We start from the raw sequence: 12,500 nt of genomic DNA, 5'->3' as shown, positions 1-12,500 counted from the left end.
AGAGTTTTAAGGGTTCGTTACTGAAAGAGTTTTAAGGGTTCGTTACTGAAAGGGTTCTAAGGGTTCGTTACTGAAAGAGTTTTAAGGGTTCGTTACTGAAAGGGTTCTAAGGGTTCGTTACTGAAAGGGTTCTAAGGGTTCGTTACTGAAAGAGTTTTAAGGGTTCGTTACTGAAAGGGTTCTAAGGGTTCGTTACTGAAAGAGTTTTAAGGGTTCGTTACTGAAAGGATTCTAAGGGTTCGTTACAGGAAGAGTTTTAAGGGTGCGTTACTGAAAGGGTTCTAAGGGTTCGTTACAGGAAGAGTTTTAAGGGTTCGTTACAGGAAGAGTTTTAAGGGTTCGTTACTGAAAGGGTTCTAAGGGTTCGTTACTGGAAGAGTTTTAAGGGTTCGTTACTGAAAGAGTTTTAAGGGTTCGTTACTGAAAGAGTTTTAAGGGTTCGTTACTGAAAGGGTTCTAAGGGTTCGTTACTGAAAGAGTTTTAAGGGTTCGTTACTGAAAGGGTTCTAAGGGTTCGTTACTGAAAGAGTTTTAAGGGTTCGTTACTGAAAGGATTCTAAGGGTTCGTTACTGGAAGAGTTTTAAGGGTTCGTTACTGAAAGAGTTTTAAGGGTTCGTTACTGAAAGGGTTCTAAGGGTTCGTTACTGAAAGGGTTTTAAGGGTTCGTTACTGAAAGAGTTCTAAGGGTTCGTTACTGAAAGGGTTCTAAGGGTTCGTTACTGAAAGAGTTTTAAGGGTTCGTTACTGAAAGGATTCTAAGGGTTCGTTACTGAAAGGGTTCTAAGGGTTCGTTACTGGAAGAGTTTTAAGGGTTCGTTACTGAAAGAGTTTTAGGGGTGCGTTACTGAAAGGGTTCTAAGGGTTCGTTATTGGAAGAGTTTTAAGGGTTCGTTACTGAAAGAGTTTTAAGGGTTCGTTACTGGAAGAGTTTTAAGGGTTCGTTACTGAAAGAGTTTTAGGGGTTCGTTACTGAAAGGGTTCTAAGGGTTCGTTACTGAAAGAGTTCTAAGGGTTCGTTATTGGAAGAGTTTTAAGGGTTCGTTACTGTAAGGGTTCGTTACTGAAAGAGTTTTAAGGGTTCATTACTGAAAGAGTTTTAAGGGCTCGTTACTGGAAGAGTTTTAAGAGTTTGTTACTGAAAGAGTTTTAAGGGTTCGTTACTGGAAGAGTTGTAAGGTTTCGTTACTGAAAGTGTTTTAAGGGTTCGTTACTGAAAGAGTTCGTTACTGAAAGGGTTCTAAGGGTTCGTTACTGAAAGGGTTCTAAGGGTTCGTTACTGAAAGAGTTTTAGGGGTGCGTTACTGAAAGGGTTCTAAGGGTTCGTTATTGGAAGAGTTTTAAGGGTTCGTTACTGTAAGGGTTCGTTACTGAAAGAGTTTTAAGGGTTCATTACTGAAAGAGTTTTAAGGGCTCATTACTGGAAGAGTTTTAAGAGTTCGTTACTGAAAGAGTTTTAAGGGTTCGTTACTGGAAGAGTTGTAAGGTTTCGTTACTGAAAGTGTTTTAAGGGTTCGTTACTGAAAGAGTTCGTTACTGAAAGGGTTCTAAGGGTTCGTTACTGGAAGAGTTTTAAGGGTTCGTTACTGAAAGAGTTTTAAGGGTTCGTTACTGGAAGAGTTTTAAGGGTTCGTTACTGAAAGAGTTTTAGGGGTGCGTTACTGAAAGGGTTCTAAGGGTTCGTTATTGGAAGAGTTTTAAGGGTTCGTTACTGAAAGAGTTTTAAGGGTTCGTTACTGGAAGAGTTTTAAGGGTTCGTTACTGAAAGAGTTTTAGGGGTGCGTTACTGAAAGGGTTCTAAGGGTTCGTTACTGAAAGAGTTCTAAGGGTTCGTTATTGGAAGAGTTTTAAGGGTTCGTTACTGTAAGGGTTCGTTACTGAAAGGGTTCTAAGGGTTCGTTACAGGAAGAGTTTTAAGGGCTCGTTACTGGAAGAGTTTTAAGAGTTCGTTACTGAAAGAGTTTTAAGGGTTCGTTACTGGAAGAGTTGTAAGGTTTCGTTACTGAAAGTGTTTTAAGGGTTCGTTACTGAAAGAGTTCGTTACTGAAAGGGTTTTAAGGGTTCGTTACTGGAAGAGTTTTAAGGGTTCGTTACTGAAAGAGTTTTAGGGGTGCGTTACTGAAAGGGTTCTAAGGGTTCGTTATTGGAAGAGTTTTAAGGGTTCGTTACTGAAAGAGTTTTAAGGGTTCATTACTGGAAGAGTTTTAAGGGTTCGTTACTGAAAGAGTTTTAAGGGTTCGTTATTGAAAGAGTTTTAAGGGTTCGTTACTGGAAGAGTTTTAAGGGTTCGTTACTGAAAGGGTTCTAATGGTTCGTTACTGAAAGGGTTCTAAGGGTTCGTTACTGAAAGTTTTAAGGGTTCGTTACTGAAAGGGTTCTAAGGGTTCGTTACTGGAAGAGTTTTAAGGGTGCGTTACTGAAAGGGTTCTAAGGGTTCGTTACTGAAAGGGTTCTAAGGGTTCGCTACTGAGAGTTTTAAGGGTTCGTTACAGGAAGAGTTTTAAGGGTGCGTTACTGAAAGGGTTCTAAGGGTTCGTTACAGGAAGAGTTTTAAGGGTTCGTTACTGGAAGAGTTTTAAGGGTGCGTTACTGAAAGGGTTCTAAGGGTTCGTTACAGGAAGAGTTTTAAGGGTTCGTTACAGGAAGAGTTTTAAGGGTTCGTTACTGGAAGAGTTTTAAGGGTGCGTTACTGAAAGGGTTCTAAGGGTTCGTTACAGGAAGAGTTTTAAGGGTTCGTTACAGGAAGAGTTTTAAGGGTTCGTTACTGAAAGGGTTTTAAGGGTTCGTTACTGAAAGGGTTTTCAGGGTTCGTTACTGAAAGAGTTTTAAGGGTTCGTTACTGAAAGGGTTCTAAGGGTTCGTTACTGAAAGGGTTCTAAGGGTTCGCTACTGAAAGTTTTAAGGGTTCGTTACTGAAAGGGTTCTAAGGGTTCGTTACTGGAAGAGGTTTAAGGGTTCGTTACTGAAAGAGTTTTAAGGGTTATGAATCAGATCGGACTATGTGGATATTGTGAACATTGTAAAATCAAACTCTGTAAATCAGTTTTCCGTGGTTATAGGTAAGAACTTCACAAGATGTAATGAATTCGGGGTTTATATGCTATGACGAACTCGTCTAAAATGTCTACTGTATATATTTATTATTATTATTATTATTATTAAATGCTAAGCTACAACCCTAGTTGGAAAAGCAGGATGCTATAAGCCCAGGGGCCCCAACAGGGAAAATAGCTCAGTGAGGAAAGGAAACAAGGAAAAATAAAATATTTTAAGAATAGTAACAACATTTAAATAAATATTTCCTATATAAACAATACAAACTTCAACAAAACAAGAGAAAGAGAAACTAGATACAACAGTGTGCCTGAGTGTACCCTCAAGCAAGAGAACTCTAACCCAAGACAGTGGAAGGCCATGGTACAGAGGCTATAGCACTACCCAAGACTAGAGAACAATGGTTTGATTTTGGAGTGTCCTTCTCCTAGAAGAGCTGCTTACCATAGCTAAAGAGTCTCTTCTACCCTTACCAAGAGGAAAGTAGTCACTGAACAATTACATTGCCGTAGTTAACCCCTTGGGTGAAGAAGAATTGTTTAGTAATCTCAGTGTTGTCAGGTGTATGAGGACAGAGGAGAATCTGTAAAGAATAGGCCAGACTATTCGGTGTCTGTGTAGGCAAAGGGAAAGAACCGTAACCAGAGAGAAGGATCCAATATGGTACTGTCTGGCCAGTCAAAGGACCCCTTAACTCTCTAGCGGTAGTATCTCAACGGGCGGCTGGTGCCCTGGCCAACCTACTACCTATTTAGACATGCAATACTCTCAAAGTAACCAGGCGTATAAAGGTTTTCTATTATATCGGATGATTTTACCGGTAAATTTTACGCCTTTATGAGAATTTATGCATTTTAGGTATAATGATTATTGTAAGTGGGGCAATTTATGACAAATACAGCCAATTCAGTCGTAGATAAACCCTCAAAGCTTTTCTCACTAGAATAAATCCTGCATAAATTGAACGGAGAAACAAAAATCGCGCAAAACCCTGACAAGATCGATAAGAAACTGCCTCCTTGGATAATACCAGTCTTTCGGAAGCTTTTGTATATCAAGTATACCGAGACAAAGCCTTGTTCAATTATAGCCAGGTGCTATATTGGTAAGGGCATTGAGACACTCATAATTGAATAGATATTTGCAAATACACCATTTTGAATACCATATAATAATACTGGTGGAAAAACTCTATTAACGAAGTTTTAGATTTTAATAGAAAAAAAAAAAAACCTGTTTTGCTCCTTTTGTCGTCCATAGCACTACATCGGAAGTGTTCTTCCAACCGGTAGTTGAGGAAAACACTGATCAGTGAATTAGGTGGTGCTTCTGCCATAAGTGACTTGTTCGAACAGTTTAAAGGGCCCAGTGTTTTATATTTTAAACCTCATTGGCATTTATTTTAAGTATAGGAATATGCATTATAATCATAGCTTTTATTTTATTGATCATATTAATAATTAAAGGTTAAGTTAGAAACTTGCATATATTTGATATATTTAGTCTAATCATTGGAAATGGAAGCCAAATCCATGTTCAAACAGATATTGGAACACTAAGCTACAACTCTCCCCGTTGTTAAATGTGTTCACCCCTTTAAGTTTGTAAAAATTGATATTCAACACCAAATACTTTGCCCATGGGGTTAACGTGCGTAGCGAAACATGTTCCGCTTGCCAACACATGGGCAGTCAGATATGTTTAATCACGAGCGAAGCAAGCATCATCATCATTATCATCATCATCTCCTCCTCCTCCTCCTACGCCTATTGACACAGAAGGGGGCTTGTTAGATTTCGCCAGTCGTCTCTGTCCTGGGCTTTTAATTCAATACTTCTCCATTCATCATCTCCTACTTCGCGCTTTATAGTCCTAAGCCATGTAGGCCTGGGGTTTCCAACTCTTCTAGTGCCTTGTGGAACCCAGTTGAACGTTTAGTGAATTAATCTCTCTCGGGGAGTGCATAGAACATGCCTGACCTCGATCGTAATACCTCTGCTGTTCCCCTTTTCACAACAAACGGATTTTTTTATTCAATTTGTATGTATTTTTTAATAATTCTTTACTTATTTTATTTCATTTTTAATTTGAAATTATATTGTATCTCTTACCTATGCTTTAGGTAGCACTGATGATGACATTTGAAATGTCGAGAACCGTTTGCAATAAATATGTTGTGACATTAGTGTTTCTGTTTCTTCGGAGAATAAGATTTATTAGAAACTTTCCCTTTTCTCATCAACTTGAGAGCACCCGTACCTGGTCTCGTGACGACGTTATCCGTTGTCTGTATGATGTGTAGCAAAGCTCTTATATCTTTTGTACATCCAGATCTGATATCAGTCATTACAAATACCTTAATCTTTTTAGCTTTGAAAGGCAATTGATGTAGCACAACCAATACAGTGGTAATTCTATCTCTGATTGTAAGATCCTTTCTTAATCTTACTCCTGTGTTTATGATGTTTGCAGGAGATGATTTCCAATGACTCTTACTACATTATTTGAGCACCAAGATATAAATTATAAGCCCGTAACACCTCCAGGGCGCCAATTCTATTGGATATCGTATTGAAATTATTTAGTAACTAAATCAGTTCTGACTATATCGTGCCTGTCCTTGATGAATTAACTTGCCTCATAATGGAAAAATACTTTCTCTTAGAAGACCTTTAGTTTCCTTTTTTGTTTTATTGGTAGGTTACGATGGTTTTAACTAGCGGTTGCTTGTTTTGCACTTCATTGTATATCGTTGGTGTTTGTCCATGCAATTTTTGATGTTCCTATCCATTTTGTTCATATTATTATGTTTGGTTTTTGGCATTATCGCCACTTTTCTCGATCGGTGTATTATTTCTTTGGTTATAGTCCAGTTATAAATTTTGTTTACTGAAGCCAAGGTCATGCATAAATACAAACACCACTGTAAGAATTTAATGTAAATTCTAAATTAATATCCCTCCCAGGCTTGCTATTTTGAGCAATACTAATGTTAAATGTTGTTTCTATTAGGAATCCTGTATTAATACCTTTTTACCACTTACTTTAAATTAAGAACGATCATATGATCGTTCTATTGTTTTCGAATGGTCAATTGTTGAAATCTGGAACCCGTCGCTGGATCTAGTCGGCTCGTACATATACCAGTGAACTAATCTGCAGTGAGAATTGCTACAAAAAAAGTACTTTAATTCTCGAACCGATTTGAAGAGGTTCCACGAAGAAATATATACGGGTAAGAAAGTGGGTTGATTAACTATATTTAATGGAAATGCAGTGTTAGGAATATAATCGCAATAATAGGAACCAAATTGACATTAATGTTCATAATATTATTTTCCCCCCATCCCCGTAAATTGTTTTATTCCAATTTAGTTTTTAGTGTCACCTATTCTCAAACACTAGTTGCAAGATAGTTTTTTTTTTCGACTGTATCATCAATATCATATATGGAGAAGTAAATAATATATATCATCCGCGAATAGCTTCAGCATTTACTTCATGCCTCTGTAATAATAATTAGAAATTCGTATGAACAATTGAGAAGAGGGATATCCCAGGGAAATGCACTGGGTCCAGTCCTATTTTAGAAGTTGATTTATCCGATTCGTACACAATATTTGTCATGCAAGTGGTCTTTTATCATCCACATCATCATCATCACCTTCATAACCTCCTACACCTATTGACGCAAACGGCCTCTGTTAGATTTCGTCAGTCGTGTCTATATTGCCCTTTTAATTCAATACTTCTCCATGCATCGTCTTCTACGTAGTAGTCTCTTTAAATACTCGAAATATTCATCGTCAATAAATAATCAAAATATTCATCGTCAGTACCAATGGATCATAAATCCTTTAATCGTAGTTCATACACAATTGTCAATAACAGCTGTAAGATTAACTAAAATCCGAATGTCATATTTGTCGTCGTCCATTATTTCCAATAGATCATATACAACAACAACAAGACATACTACGGTCGTCTCCGTAGATTATTATCTGCATACCAACTGGTTATCCAGCAATGCTTTTAGTCTTTCCAAATGATTACTTCAAGTCGTTCAAGAGCTAGATAATTTATTTCTTTTGAAGCTAAGAATAAATTCGAATAGTACAGATTTTAAGTAGGCTCCTGTTACTCGAGAGGGTAATTCAGAACTGGGTGTGTAAATATAGCCACTGTCTCAGATTTAGCAATTCACTAATATATATATATATATATATATATATATATATATATATATATATATATATATATATATATATATATATATATATATATATATATATATATATATATATATATATATATATATATATATATATATATATATATATATATATATTTCAAAATTATGCCCCCAAGAATACGAACAGTCCTTTGTAAATTATATGGTTAAGCATAAAAAAATGCTTTACCTCGAGATCGCACAAATATATTTCAAAGCCCCCCCCCCCCCCTCTCTCTCTCTCTCTCTCTCTCTCTCTCTCTCTCTCTCTCTCTCTCTCTCTCTCTCTCTCTCTTATAATGAATAAAAACAAATCACACTGACAGTGCAAACAAGTGTGTTAAACAGAAGCCAATAACATGCCCACGCAAAATGAAATTTCCGTCAAGTTAGAAACCTAAGGTATTTTTTGCAAGTTTCTAACATCTGCATAAGAAAATTTACCCTCCTTAAGATTATTTCCGTCAAGCCACTGCTATACTTTTTGCATAGGCTATAATTTGAATCTAATATTTACCGAAACTTATCTGCGATAAAAGAAAACTCATCTCCTCTCGTGTCCGTTTGAAGGCCGATTCACACGACCCGTTTTCTTTCCGACAGACTGGCCGTCGGTTAATCGGCGTCTAGGTTTCTTACGTGTATTCAAATGCAACTGTTCACACGACCCGTCAGGCAGACGGCGGCCCTCGGACGTCGCCCTTCCGAGGCGGCTCGGCTTTCTTCCCAAGAAACCCCGACCGGTTTGACGGACGTTAGCCACCAGTCCCAACCAACGGGTGGATGATGTTTTGTGTGAACGAGGACCTGTATTGTACCCGTTCGTTTCGTGTCGTATAACCCCGACTTTTCCTCATAGTATAGTCATAGAAATTAGTTAGTTTGTTGTTGACACCATGTATTAGAGGTTAATTGAACCTTTTCAAGAGTATGAGGAGATGTTTGACATGGCAAACAAGATGTATAGAAATAATTTACATAAATAAAAGATATGAAAAATGGCTGGAGAGGCATTAAATAACACAGGTAATTTATCGCAATTTTGATATTCTTGGCATAGTGCATAAAGCATTATGAAGTTGCATAACTTATTTTATCAACACAGTTATCAACCAACATCTTATAGTGTCAAAATTATCGTAATTTACTCGGTCCTCACGTGACAGAATCTAAGTAAACAATGAAAACCGCGCGCTGGTAAACGGATACCGAACGCCTCGTGTGAATGTACATTTCGACGGCGGTTAGCCACCACCCAGCCTGTCGGAAAGAAAACGGGTCGTGTGAATCGGCCTTGACTTAACGGGCGTTCTCAGTCGGCCGGTCGTTTGATAATTTTCTGGACCGTTTGACACGGGCTCTTGCTTTGGTAGCCCTCTAACTCAAACTGGGGTTGATTGTTATATTGCTCGTATCTGGTTTCTTGTATCGTTATTACTAGAGATAGACTATGGGATTTTTTTATCTTTTAATCTACACACACACACACAAAAGATTCCTGTATGCTGCTCTGTTTCACATCTATGATGACTAACATTTTTAAGTATCAGACCGTAGAAGAAAACCCTCAGCATACTTACTGTAGGTTTGTGTATATTACTTTAAGGGCGGCTTTTCTTATCAAAACGGCTGCTTTTCTTATCAAAACGCTGTGCCCTACAGAACTTTGATGTTTGTCGTATACATTCTTGGGATTTTAGAGTATCACATTGCACATTCAATATTTTTCAAATCCACATGATCGAAGCACTTAGAAAACTAGTGTCTTCATTTTCATCTTGAAAGCCTTAACAGTCTTTCGTATGTTTAGTGGGAGCTTATTGAGCTTATTGTATAATCTTAGACGAGAGAAATTTCGTTCTCTTTAACCCATTTTCATAGTTAAAATCCCAAAACGAGAACATTTTTCGAGCTGTTAATTGGTAAAACTTGGGAAATTCAGATTCGCTCTTCCAGAGTCGGTTTGCCAAAGACTTTGTTGTCTTTGTATTAATATGGTGTGGCGACAGTCTCCGTTTAAAGTAGTCATGAACCAAAGTTTTGAAGAAAATACAGATTCTCTGACAAAGTAAATGAAAAAGAAATATTGGTTTATTACAGATATCTTGATGTCATAAACAGTTTTTTTAAGAAGTGCAATAGTCGGTTCATTATGTACTAAAGATTAGCTGAATTCGTGGTAATAATAACTTTCCTTTATAACTGCAAAGTTATTGGAGAATGTACTAACCAATACTGTCCGGGAATTAAAGTCTTCAACCTCAAACCTAATTCTCGAATTGACTGATTATATTAAATGTAGGGATGGATGGGTTGCGCCCATTACTGGCCATTCACACCAAATAGTCTGGCTTATTCTTTCCACATTTCCTCTGTCTCACACACCTGACAACAGCAGGATTACCAGACAATTCTTCTTCGCTCAAGGGTTTAACTATCGCACTGTAATTGCTCAGTGGCTACTTTGCTCCTGGTAAGGTAGAAGCGAGACTTTAGCTATGATAAGCAACTGTTTGAGGACACTCCAAAATCAAACCATTGTTCTCTAGTCTTGAGTAGGGCCATAGTCTCTGTACCACGGTCTTCCGCTGTCTTGGGGTAGAGTTTTCTTGCTTTAAGGTACACTCAGGCACTCTATCCTATTTCTCTTCCTCTTGTTTTATTTAAAGTGTTTATAATATTTGTATATGAAAGATTTATTTCAATGTTGTTACTGTTCTTAAGATATTCTATTTTATTGTTAATTACTTTTCTAGTAGTTTATTTATTTCCCCACTTTCCTTTCGTCACTGGGATATTTTCCCTGTTGGGAAAATACCCCAATAATAACAACAACAACAACAACAACAACTACTTTTCATGTTCTCCCTACAACGGACTGTTGCTATTCACGAGTTTCGTCGCTTGATCTTGGAATTAGGAATTGTTGGTAATGAGATTATGGTTATGCTCAGCGCAATGTTGCTTCTATGTAACTCGTATATAGTCATCTACATTAATCATTGCTGATTTCATTTAGCTGAGGTGATTTTACAGCTGTTAGCCGATTTCACTCTACTGATTTCAACTAGCTGACATACGATCTCACATGTCCAACTTCACGCTGTTACACTTAAATGATGGGACTTAACTACATTGATTTCACTTGGCTGATAATTATTCTCCTTACTGATCAAACATGGCGATAGATTAGTCCACAAGACCCATTTCCTTTGCAATAGATCATTTTATAGGACTGACCTCATTTAGCTGGCAGACTTGAATATTTGATAAATTCTCTGACTTGACTGGATTTACCTGAAGTGCAATTTAACTATAGTATGAGTTCGTTTAACTGGAAGTCTTTCATTAGCTTGATTTAATTAGCCTTGAGGCGATTTCACTTAATTTCACAAGGCTGAGACATTTTCACTTAATTACACAAGGCTGAGACAATTTCACTTGGCAATTACAGTCACATGATTTCGTGAAGTTAAGAAGCGATTTCACCATACAGATTTCAATGAGCTAAGCAGGTTTTAGCAGAGGTAGTTTCACTAGGACTGATTTTTAGCGAAGGGGCGATTTCACTACTCTTATTTTAACGAAAATGGGAGATTTTGCAATTTTGAGTTATTTTATTTAATTGATAACGCAAATTAACTAGTGCTTTAACATACCAGATACACAATCCGACTTGAATGATTTCACTTAAAAAGTTGCAGTCGATTTCAAATACATAATAGTCAATTTCACTCTCCTGATTCCACTTAACAGAGAACTCTCCACTGATCTCGTTTAGTTGATGATTTTATCTACACGTCACTTATCTAATAGATAACTTCAGTCGACTGGTTTCAATTTGCTGATACGGCTTTCTATCTCATTATGGTTAATTTCATTTTGTGTGTCATACAGTTTTACTCTTTTAACTGTTTTTATTTCAGATAGGCAATCTAGCTTTCATCAAACTGACAGACAATTTCATTCAACTGATAATTTACTCATGGACTATTTCACTTGTCAGACTTTTACCTAAAATGCTGTCTGTTTAGCTAGTCTGTTTTTTTTATCGAGTTAATGAGTGATTTAACTCATGATTTCATTTGATTGACTGACAATTTCAGTCTACCAGCAAAGTCTATAAAAGATCATTTTGATTAACTTTTAATAGCTGTGCTGCCGTTGATTTTGCGGAAGGGAACGGCAGATTGTGCACCAACCGGAAAACAGGTTATATAGATCTGCTTTAACAAAAAAAGATTGGGAAATTGGAACCTAAAATCCTAAGTTTCAAGGTCCATGGTGAAGAGGACGGTGTGGTCAATGCATTGGGTAACAATCGTATCTGCAGTCAGTCCCTCATGTTCTTTACAGTGTTGCTTCGTCTCCTAGCCGCTGATAATTTTAACCACCTTCTTTACCTTACTCCCTCTTCCTTTCTTTCATTTTTCTGTCCATTTCTGAACTTTCGATACATATTGCAACTGAGGGATTTCCCCTAGTTGCACATGGGTACTGAATTTTCTTCCCAGGTCCCAGTGCCCGGCCAAGTGGGCAAATCTTTAAGAAATAATTCCAATCGACCCCCCCCCCCAGATTTTCTTGGCATCATCACATTAGGGATTGATTCTTCTTCTTCTTCTTTGTTTGCATCTTTTACCACCTTTGTGTTGGGTCGATGTTTCTGACCAACGTTCTCCATCTACCTCTGTCCCACACTTCATCACCGGTTAATCCCTTTGATCGAAGGTCATCCTTGATACAGTCCCTCCACCTTCGCTTTGGTCTCCCTCTCCTTCTCGTTCCCCGTACCTCCATTTCCATCACTCTCCCCCCAATATACTGTTCATGGAAATGGAGGTCAATATACTGTTCATGGAAATGGAGGTACAGGGAACGAGAAGGAGAAGGAGAGGGAGACACAAGCGAAGGTGGATGGACTGTATCAAGGATGACCTTCGATCAAAGGGATTAACCGGTGATGAAGTGTGGGACAGAGGTAAATGGAGAATGCTGGCCAGAAACATCGACCCCACATAAAGGTGGGAAAAAGAGGAGAAGAATCAATCCCTAATGTGATGATGCCAAGAAAATCTGAGAATATTTCACGCACTTACTCAGCATTTTATCTTAATATTCAGTAAGGTATTAATTGACAAGTGATAATTGTTTCTGTAGCTTACGTATAACGAGGTGATCCTTTGTGCGGGTGGGACATGTTTTTAAAATTTACAG

General features: G+C 37.6%; 1 protein-coding gene across 11 annotated transcripts in view; it reads left to right on the top strand.

Annotated features, from left to right (window-relative positions):
• Positions 1 to 12,500, top strand: part of LOC137614625 (uncharacterized) — a 146,525-nt gene that overhangs the window by 74,432 nt on the left and 59,593 nt on the right. The window lies entirely within an intron of this gene.

Source organism: Palaemon carinicauda, chromosome 21 (assembly GCF_036898095.1).
Source record: "Palaemon carinicauda isolate YSFRI2023 chromosome 21, ASM3689809v2, whole genome shotgun sequence".
Taxonomy (NCBI): domain Eukaryota; kingdom Metazoa; phylum Arthropoda; class Malacostraca; order Decapoda; family Palaemonidae; genus Palaemon; species Palaemon carinicauda.
Note: the sequence above shows the minus strand (reverse complement) of the source record. Positions and strands in the feature narration are given on the sequence as shown.